The sequence below is a fragment of the Miscanthus floridulus genome, chromosome 19 (assembly GCF_019320115.1).
Source record: "Miscanthus floridulus cultivar M001 chromosome 19, ASM1932011v1, whole genome shotgun sequence".
In the NCBI taxonomy this organism is placed as follows: Eukaryota; Viridiplantae; Streptophyta; class Magnoliopsida; order Poales; family Poaceae; genus Miscanthus; species Miscanthus floridulus.
Genome location: NC_089598.1, coordinates 98,669,929 through 98,681,372, shown reverse-complemented (window position 1 = coordinate 98,681,372; position 11,444 = coordinate 98,669,929).

Sequence of the window (11,444 nt, the reverse complement as noted above, 5' to 3'; positions counted from 1 at the left end):
CTACCAACACAAAGAGTCTTAACTGTACCAATTTGAAGATGTGTATTAGCCCATTTTATTTACTTAATCAAATTCATTAGTTTAATTACAGGTTAGAATTTGAATGAGTTATGAATAAATATCACATTTTTGCATTAGAAACTCAGGTAGCATAAGTATGATCTTGTGAAATAAGCAGATGGTATTTTTGTCCTTCATATACACATGCCCATGTCAAATCCATGTTGTTTTTGTAATTTTATTTGGTTATTATGTACTTATGTATTGGCACAAAAGTTGATGGCAGAACCCAAACGTGGGACTTACAAGCACTTGTGGTCATTCTTTGACAGGGTACTTATAAAAACTTGTGGTATAAAGCACAACCACCTGTTATCATGCTTCAAGCGTTTCAGGCAAAACATGAGCAAAACAATTGCTAATTAGGGCAACCCACTTGTTTCAAAACAGGTACTTAACTTGTTAAGGTGATCGTAAGGCTGGAGTGTGAAGGGTACATTGAGGAGAGGCATAGGCTGTAGTTCTTGGCATGGTTTTTCTTACAAGCTGATCCACTTGAAAAGAGGACAGTTGGTGCTTTTGTGGATACTCTCATCGATGATCCTCTAAGCCACAGAAAACAAGTGCAAATTGTTTGCATCCAGAACAAAATTCTTACAGCTGATAATCTAGTTGTAACTGTAAGGGCTGGCCACACCAGGGTAGCTGCAGTTTGTGCAGTGGACCACTTGAGACTGGCCTTCACCTGTGCCTTTTGTGTCCTTTGGCAAAATTAGTCTGGAATCAAGTGCTGGCTTGGGAGGACTTCAATTTGGGCTTGATCCAGCACGTGGAGGAATCATCGACCATCAGCTTGTGCTGGGAGGTGGTGGCACAAATGGTCAGGAAAGAGCAACAATGACAGTTTAATGGCTTGGCAATCTACGTCATGTGGAACCTCTGCAAAGAAAGGAATCGGATAATTTTTGGAAGAGTTTAATGGCTTGGCAATCTACGTCATGTGGAACCTCTGCAACGAAAGGAATCGGATATTTTTTGAAAACCGCTTCCAAACAGCACAACAAGTGGCTCTGAGGGTAAAAGGAGACATTGATCAACGGAAAAGAGCTTTTGATCCGTTGTAATTAGTTTCTCATTTGTTTGTTTGCTGCTTGTATGTGAGAGGGTGGGCTTTGGCGCCCTGTCAGCACCATTTCCTGGCAGCATCTAGGAGCTATTGTTTCAGTCTCCTAACTCTGTTTTTCTACTCCTTTTCCCTCATAATTGAAAGACAGAGCTCTTGCCATTTACTTCAAAAAGAAGGTGATCCTCTAATCCTTGTCGGTCAGTTGGATCACACCTTATTGGATCCAATCTTATCTACCGCAGAAGGCTGCATCGGGCACCATCAGGTTTCTACATGGAACTTTGGCATTCAGAAATCTGGCATCACATGCATATACGTCAGGTTTCTTTTGGTAGCTAACCTTGCGTCCTCTTCTCCTTTGCCAGAAACCCTGTTCATTTTCCCCTTACATCCAAAGTTGACATCCTAATCAACATAGGAGAGCATCAACAGTCTGCAATTCAGTGCAGGGTTTAGTCTGAAATCTGGATGTGTGTGAGGTTGTATAATTTGGAATTTCGCTTTGAGCTCTGCTACGGTTGGCTGTTTATCAGGTTCACGTTTTGTTGATCCTCGATCTGAATGTTGACCAAAAGCACCAAACATATTCTTATTTTGGGTGTTTCTAGATATAAATTCCTGCACTACCTACTAATTCTCTAGGAAGATAATCAATTCTCTTCCCTGCAGCATGCAGAACAGTGCTCCAAATGGTTAGGTCCTCAATGTTCTGGAAAGAGAGGAAACCTGGAATTTCAGAAAGGTTGGCAAACAGTTTGAATGGGCATCTCTTGTCTTCGTAACTTCGTTAGCTGGAGCACCTGTGCGTGATCCCAGCTCAGGCGTTTCATTTTTATACACGTTACAAATGGAATGCCAGTTCATCTCTTGAGCAAAACCAGTGGCGAGTGAGTGGCACTGCAATACGTACTCATTCGGCATGTCACCAGTATAACAATTGTGGAAAGTTTTTTTTCGACTATATATAATCGTGTAAACGCCAGTTTCAGTTTAACTACTAATTTCACAATAGCATTTTCCAACTATTTATCTTTGGATCCTACTATACAGTAGTTGATTACTCAGCCGCGATTGAAATATTTGGATCTTACTGATTTGTTAGGGATGGACACCGCCCTAATGTGCTGAGAAGTCAGAGACGCATTTGAAATCTTTCCTTTGAGTTCTGCTACTATTTTAGTTGCTTGACAGGATTAAGTATTTCGGTGCCCCAGCTGAGAATTGACCAAAAGCACCACTTTTAGATGAAGTATTTTTCGTGTGTTCTGGGTGTTCCTAGTTATAAATTCCTGTACTCGCTATGAGATAACCACTTTTCTGAAACACGAAGAACAGTGCTCGAAAAATCGAAATGGTCTGCTCCTCGCTTTTCTTGGAAGAGGACACATTGAGATCGATCTTAGTTTTTAGAAACACGTAATATCTGGTCGTCTGTCCTCACTCAAACTAGTAGGCAAACAGATTGAGTGAACATGAATAACTGGCAGAGTGAGATTATCGATCACATGGAGTTAAGGTGCCAGTTCAGCTGTTTTATCCTGCATCTGCATGCCCTATGACACTCCAGACCAGCAATGAAAGTCTTGCATGGTTCGTTATGCAGTACGAGGAATCGATGGACCCGATGCCAGTGAATGTTGGAGAAGATCTCTTGCACAGTTGTGCGCACGCCGGATGCGGAGTCGTCGCACGATGGCTGGCATCTGCCAGTTTTTTACCACCATTGGGGGCAAGGGCATAGCCGGTGGAAGCTCACGATCGAATAGTGCGCCCCTCAGCAGCCGAGGTGAGATTTGTTTGTAAACCCTAGATTATTCTTCAGTTTTATGGAGAGTGCTCTCTCTATAGTTTGTAGCCGCGTCCCTATTGCAAAACTCAATATTCGTCGCGAATCGTAGCTTGATCTCTCTTTGATGCTCAATATTGCAAAACTCAATATTCGTCTCTTTGAACACTACACACTACACACAGATGTGACCACATGTACAGAGCAGAACAGGGAAGATTGGGACATAAGGGGAGAGCAAGATTTTGTTGCCTCCATTTTCAATCAAGACATTCAAAAAAATAGACCGCTTCGTTGTATATCAAACTTTTTCCAGTTCAAAGGCATACATAATTAGTATACGGAAGGCCTAGTCTCCTAGGGCTTTCTGTACCGTGGTGAGGCGAAATAAGTGCTTGTTTTGTGTGTGTGAGGTGAGTATTTTGGATTTTTTTTTGCCTATATTATATAAATGGAAGTCGAGGCCGCTAACCTTGTACAGACTGAAGAAATTGGAGATTCTCGTCACGTCTTTGATCTTCCTGTACATCATGTACAGAGTTTACACTCCCTCTCAAATGCTTACCATTATGAACAGCTCGGAGGAGGGTGGACAGGGGACAGATTTGGACAGTTGTTGCTGCTCGGATCAGCTGCAATGATGGGCTAAAAGTTAGGCAACGAATATATTAAATATAAATAAAGGTTAGAGGAACATGTACAAAACATGGAACAGTAGTTTCCATACACTACAGTCTTGTTGGGGCATCCAATGCAACTAAATACGACCTTATCTCATACCGGACCAACAACAAAGACAACCAAATAACCACCTACACAAGCTCAGCTCAGCTTCTTTGGACCCAGTGGCGGAGGATGAAAAAAAAAATTAAGGTATGTCGATGTTCAACTGCTATATCATTTTCCATCTCTTCAATTGTGACAGCAGCCTGTTCATACTCATAAGCTATAGCAAGTTTGCCATCTACAAAATAAACTTACCGACGCCAGGACTAATGAGAAATTCAGACTTGCAGGGTCTGCCCCTAACGAAACGCAGTAGGTCGTCGACGATGCAAGGACTCCCGGAGGCGGAGTTGCTCGAACAGAAGGTGGACTCGCGTAGCGCAGTCGCGCTCGCGATGATCGCCTGACTGATCTGATCGAGCGGCGACGCAGCCCGCGAACCGTAGAGCGGACGAGCGGTAAGTTGAATCGTCGCCCTCGCAAGTCGTATAGAAGGAAACTCTCGGTAGAAGATCGATTGCGGCAGCCAGCAGGCCAAGGATAAGGCCAAAAGGCCCATATACGTGATATACTCTCATTTAATTAAAAAAGGTAGCAGCAATAGGCCAATAGCCCAAGAGAACGTCAAGGTAATAGTCGAGTCGCTATTGTTCTTTGTAACAGTGAAACTTCATCTTCATTAATATATCCATGGTACAGAGTGATTTGGAGGTAAAAATTTCTGAGAGTTCAAGGTACGGCGAGCGCCATACCTTGCCATGCAAGAGCTCCGCCCCTGTTCGGACTAGCACAATTTAGCCATCCTGCTCAAGGCTTGCTCCGCAACCAATCATGCCCATAGTAACTTATCTATACTAGATGGACGTAACGTTGATGTGATTGAGCAGAGGTAATGGAAATAGGTCCGTATTTCTTTTAGAATTTGTCTTTGTATGGATACCATTAGCCCCAATCTCCGTAGATTGGCGGTACAAGTGAATTGATTTCGCACCAATAGTATGGATTAGAGTAGAGGTAATCCCTGAGTATCCAAGCAGAGCTTAAGATGAAAAAGTGAGGGAGTACTAGTGTGGCATGCTGCACCTGCTTGCTTGGCCACCTCCATGGTTTCCGCTCACAAACAAGAACCAGTAAAATGAAGAGGAAAAGCAGCAACCGAAACGGGAAATGGACAGCGTTATATCATTGGTGTATAACGTTGATGTGATTGAGGTAAGGTTAATGTAACAGTTATTGTATTCAATTATAGGAAACAAATCCCATATTTCGCCAAATGAAAAAAAACTATCTGAACCACTTAGTAGCCAATTCAATTCCTTCTAGAATCTGAAATACAATCTATTCTCTCCGTTACAATTTTATAGTTCGTTTTGTCTTTTCTAGATACATAATTTTTATTATGTATATAGGCATATCAAATTTTTAGATGCATAGTAAAAACAATGTACCTAAAAAGCTAAAACGACCTATAATTTACGATAAGCCTACAGAAGTATAGAGTTTGGTTGGAAACAAATGAGCAGGTCACACCAATCGCCATAGTTGGCCATAAAATTGAACTAATCCCATTGTAGCCCCATGGAGTAGACGTAATCCCAGCCTATACAAGCAAAGCCTAAAACGAAACAGAGTGGAAGCACTTAATTTGTACTTACTACTGCCGCATGATGCACCTGGTCCAAGGCCTCCGCTCGCAAGCAGCAGTAAAATGAAGAGGACAAACAGAAACTGAAACGGCAAATGGACAGTGTTCGGTGACATTTTTTTTTTGGGATTCGGGGTTCCGAAAGAAGGCAATGCTCCGTCACCTACAAATAACAAAGGTTTAGAACTGGGAACTCAACTCGCTATCGCTAGGAAGCTGCTTCCAAGACCGACTTATCGGTAGGCTCGGCCGTGGCTTGCACGGGTCGTTCGGTCAGCGGACTACGGCAGTTAGGCAGGTCAAACGTTGCTCCTAAAAGCTCCTAATAAAGAATCGAAATTGATAGGGGCGTCCCTCTCTAAATCTAACACTGCACAATTATTAATCGATCACCTCTGGAGATTTGATGACAGCTCTCGGGGGATAGTGAGGGTGCCGAATGAATCCATTTGTTAAGCTCGTAACAGAGTGCAATAGCTTAGTTGATGTCAGGGAAGACCAACCACAAAGCCTATCTTTACTTCCGTCATAAAAATTATGTCATTCTAGTTTTATCCTAAGTTAAACTATCTTAAATTTGATTAATTTTATAATAAAATATCACTATTTATATTTCCATTTAAGTATCGATAGGTTCATTATGAAATATATTTTCATAACATGTCTATTGTTCCATTTGGTGTCACAGATTTTAGCAATCTTCTCTACAACCTTGGTCAAATTTAAAATAGTGTGATATAGGACAAGCTAGAATGACATGTTTTCGTGCAAATAGAGTAATGTAAATATTTCTATTTTGAGGTCAATGTAAACCATGTAGGGTTGATAAGTCCACCCCATGCACATTTCTTGGCATCTCCTGGTTGATGCCACCAACCAAAATTAACTGTTTGTAGATTTACAAATTTATAAAAAGTATTTGCAAGGGATTTTAGCTTCAAATTCAATCCAGGTACCTTAGGTGCCTCAAATTTTACAAATCGAATTCAGTAGCTCTTCAAACCCAACTACAGGAAAAACCAAGAAACATAGGTGCCTGAAAGTTGAGAAAAAGTCTTCAAGAAAGGCCATACTCAAAGTACCGTAGTTGTTTCTATTCTAACACAATACAGGCTCTTCTTGACTCCTTTGCGGATTGGACTAAGGCTTTGCAGAATTGTTCTTGTCTTGCCTTGAGCTCACGACTGATATTAGATGTATAAGCATGTGTTAGAACTTATACTTAATTAGGATTGCGATTAGTTGAATCACAAGAACACCCAATTTGCCCTTAGCATTTAATTGCACTTAGATTACCTATAGAACAAAGATGCCCAGAGGGCTGCTAATGTCCCGTGCTTGATTGTTCAGCAGGCATGGCGTCGATGGTGAGATGGACGCCGACATAGGTTGGCTAGTGTTTGGCGTAGGTCTTCAGGAGACGCTCCGAGCTTACCTTGATTGGTAGGTTATTAGTGTAGCTAATCAGTGTCTTATCACCTCCCTTGATTAGACATTGTGACCCCTTCTTATAGCTCGGGCACCTTAGGACCAAGCTAGTGACTTTGGGTTTGTTGCCCGATCAGGGCAGAGTAGATGGAAATTAGGCCCGTATAGCTCGGTTTGTTGGCCGATCCTGCGATCATTCTAATAGTATGGAAAGTGCCAGACACAAATAAAAATACTTGTAATATTCTCTATCCATCAATTGTGATAAACTTATATGAGCCCTTTTACGGTACTTGAAATTGCCCCGCGTTGCCTTCCATTGCCTCCATAAAATATTAATTATCATCCTAAAGGGTATGTTGGTCATTTCACGTGCCTATCACTACTCGCCGCGCCCCCTCCCCGATCCGCGCCCGACGCCGTCGTCCCGACTCGCCCTCGCACTCGGCATCGCCCGACGCCCCGACCCTCGCACGCATTCACCAAAGCCGCCGCCGCCACCGCCACCGCCGCCCTCGCACGGCGCCGCGCCGGCCTGCCATCGCCCGCACTGCCCTGCTCTTTCCCTAGCGACCGCTGCCCTGCTCTCTCCCTCCCTCTAGCCGCCGCCGGAGCCTCGTCGCGACGGCGGCCCAGCCGCGCGCTGCCCCCGCCCCCAGCGTGAGTGCCGCGGTGGTCGCCTCCGTCGCCGCCTTCGTCGAGTCTGCCGGATTCCCGCGTGCCCTCGCCGCCCTCCAGTCCGAGGCCAGCCTCGAGGTACCAACTCCCCTGTAATCCGATCACATGATGAAACCTCGAATCAATTTGGTTTGTGTTCATTCTGATTCCATTCACTACTCTTTCATATGGAGAAATCGAGCATATTTCCTTTGTGTACTAGAAAACCTAGGGCGCGGCGTTGCCGCGCCATGTTGAGCTAGCCAGTGGTGATTCTACGTGGGATTTCTAACGTTTAGAATTTCTTTTGTTTGATGTCTGATTACTTTTGTATCAGCGAGGGCAAGGAAATGAAAGCACCTTCTAGCAATAGTGTAAGGGTAAATATGTTTGATTATTTATTCTTCTATTCTTAAAAAATATGCTTTCGGTTGAGATTGCAAAGTCTTTTTGCTTCGTAGCATACATTAAGCTCTGACATTATGTAAGTGAGAGTAGAGGAAGAGAGAAATGCAATTGTTTTCCGATGACATTTGACTCAAACTGAGCAGAAAATGTTGTCTCTACTACCTTGAAATTCTATAGTGTTCTTTAAACTACATGATTTGAGGCGTCAAGATCTCACAAATGTAAAATTACGGTGCCATGAAATTTGCTTGCTGCAATGTAGATAAGTTCCATGTAAGGAATAAAGTGGTACTTTTTGTGCCACAAAAGTAATATGCATACTCCATTTTATTTGTAGGAGACTTTGATAGATCCATCACAGTGCATCTATCTCAACAGTTGCGTGGACACAATATGGCATATTCCTCCATCTTGCGTTTTTTATATTTTGGGGAACTGATAGCTACTCCTACATGTAGGCCTAATTTAGAAACTCCAATCCCTCCGAGATCCCGGACTTTTCCCTGTGTGGGTAATCCATGGAGATATCATTCTAATTATCATTCTAGTTCTTAGTGGGGGTTTTCCATCCCTGAGTTTTGCTCCCTCTTGCTTCCAAAAGAGCCCCTAATAGTATAGACTCCTGTGCAAGTAACAATGATAATATGCTTCATAAGCTCCACCAGGTTCTCAGATCAAGCATATGAGAATGTCTCCTCTGATCTGTAAATTTGCATAGAGTCAATACTAAGATGTGAACATTTCATATTAGCTACAACATCTGGTTGCATACAGTGCTTACCAAAAAACATCACGGCATATCTGATGGCTCAGAAGGTGCACTGAAGTATATGAGCATGTCTCCTCTGATCTTTATATTTTACAATGCTTACCAAAAACATCATGGTATATCTGATGGCTACAAAGCGGCACTGAATATGTGTGATCCAACACTAATTGTCTTGGTGTATTTGGTGGGCTATATCAATATGTTGAAAAGCAGCATGTCTTTGGGAATTGAAACCACTGCTAATCAAAACCGATGAAGTTATTACTGTTGTTGCCTATTAGTGCGACATGCATATATTCACTGTCGCTGCAATTTGGTCATACATCCAAGGAACATGTACTGACTGTAGATTACCTTAATAAAAAGTTTTTCTATGTGAAGTTTGCTTGCTCGATCATCTCATTATTTTGTGTTATGTTGAAATCATAAGTTCATGAAAGCTTGCTCTAAGTACAGGCTTAGCAAAATACAGCGTGTGAGAATAAAGCATAGGTAACGTAAAGAGTATAAACTTTAAGTTAGTAACAAATTAAAAAAATAGAATACCAAAATGGAAATACCTTCTTCGGTTCTGCAAGTTTGTCTATATTAAGCACGCAATTGGCAGAACCAATCCACTTTGAAAATAATGTACTTAATTCAGGATTACAAAACCAGATCCAACACCTGGGAGTCACACCATTTGTTGTATTCTGGAATTTAGTTGGCCACTTCTGCCAAAGAAACAGAGCAGATGATGAATGATGGCATTTGCCCAAACCATTTTAAGATTAATACCTGAATTAGACTAATCTGAATTTTTACCAAGTCTTGATCTGAATCATACAACACCTGGGAGAGTGGGAGTCACTCCATTTGTTTTGTTCTGGAATTTAGTTGGCCACATCTGTGAAAAAAATAGAGCCGATGATGAATGGCATTTGCCCAAATCATTATAAGAACAATGGAGACATAAGATTCAGATTCTCGCAATAATACATGAATTATACTAATCTGAACTTTTAGCATGACATGATCAGAATTATACTATCTCGTATAACTTTCATTACCTGCTGTTCTAAAAATTTCTTACAATATTTTGTTTAGATCCCAAGCTCTTATTACTGATGAGAAGCATGTCAATATGTCATAAAGCTCCAGGGGCTACTCCAAACATCTAGTAGCTTTAGTTCTTTAGCAAAAGCAGGTGAACAGAAGCACCTCAGCAGCTTGGCTCTTATCCCAGGTGAGCAGCGGCAGCAGCTTGGCTCTTATATTTGAAACTTGTGCTTGAAGCTTATTGATGTTTTAGTTATGTGATTATCTTTCCCTCTTGTCGGGGTTGTCTTTGAAGGGACCGTGATTCCTAAGAGGAGGGGGGGGGGGGGGGGGGGGGGGGTTGAATTAGACAACTTAAAAATTCTAACTCTAAACTATGACCTCTTTTTCTAACCCTAGCAAAACCTATGCAATAGATAAACTATCTAGATGTGCAATTATGGTTTTGCTAGTGTGTTGCTATCTCTACCGCAAAACAAGTAATGTAATCAATGTAAATGCGGAACCTAAAGAGCAAGGTAGAGATATGCAAACTCCCATCGACGACTCCGGTATTTTTACCAAGGTATCGAGAAGAGCGCAAGCTTCCCCCTAGTCCTAGTTGGAGCCCCTCGCAAGGAATCCCTCGCAAGAGCCAAGCTCCCGGTCGGGTAACTCCGTGGATAGCCTCAGGCCTTCCCCACGCGCAAGTGGGTCTCCGATGTGCCTTCCGGCAAGCCTCTCCCGGATGCTCCCCGCCGTCTTCACTATCAAGCTTACGGCCGAAACGTCGCGGGCCTTGTTCCCTCCGGTACACGGTGGCGGCCACACCACAAACGTGGTTGGTGTGATCTCGCAAGACTTCAAGCCCCTCCTATGTACAACAATGGTGCTCGCAAGCACCGAGTGGTAAGAGGTATGCAAACCTCACTAAACACTAGGCCTAAACCTAGAGCAAGCGCATAAGCGGTGGTCTAATCAACTTAAGCACTTCGCAAAGCACCTACGCTAATCACCTGATGAATCACTAAGCACTATGCAAGTGGAGATCACTAAGATGGTGTATCAACACCCTTGGTATGTTTCCTCAGCTCCACACAACTCAAATGGCCGGCTGGGGGTTGTATTTATAAGCCCCACTGAGAAAGTAGCTGTTGGGGTCGAATTCCCACGAAACTGCTACTGACCGGACGTTGAATCGTCCTGACCGGACGCGTCCGGTCGTCCCGACCGTTGAGCCGGCAATATACTAATCGGACGCTGGCCAGCGTCCGGTCGCCTGCCACCGGACGCGTCCGGTCGTAGATTTGCCGCTCTGGAACCTTACTATACTCGATCGGACGCTACTGTCCTGCGTCCGGTCGGTTGCCGCCAGCGTCCGGTCTAGTGTCCGGTCTCCTGTCTGCCAAGTCCTCTGCCCAGCGTCCGGTCACCTCAGTGAACTCGTTTCTTTGTGATCTTGCTTATGGCTTGGTTCCAATCTTCATGCTTGGACTTTGCTTGATATCTTGGGTCTTCTCTTGTGCTCCTAAGGTCTTGCTTGAGGTGTTGATCATCGGATCATCACGTCGCCTTTGTCCAAGTTACATCTTGCACCCTATTGAACTACAAAACAAACACTTACAAATGCATTAGTCCAATTTGGTTGTGTTAGTCATCAAACACCAAAATCCAAAGTAAATGGGCCAATGGTCCATTTTCCATACAGTCTTGTATTATTTTTGGATATAATAGGTCACTGCTCATGCACCTTGGCTGGTTTCTGTTACACCTTGGTGGAGCTTGTTTCTGTTACACCTTGGCTGGTTCCAAGTTTCTAAATGCATATAAACATAGGCTGCAGTTTTAGAACATGGCAGGCTGCTAAAATTTGAAACTTCAA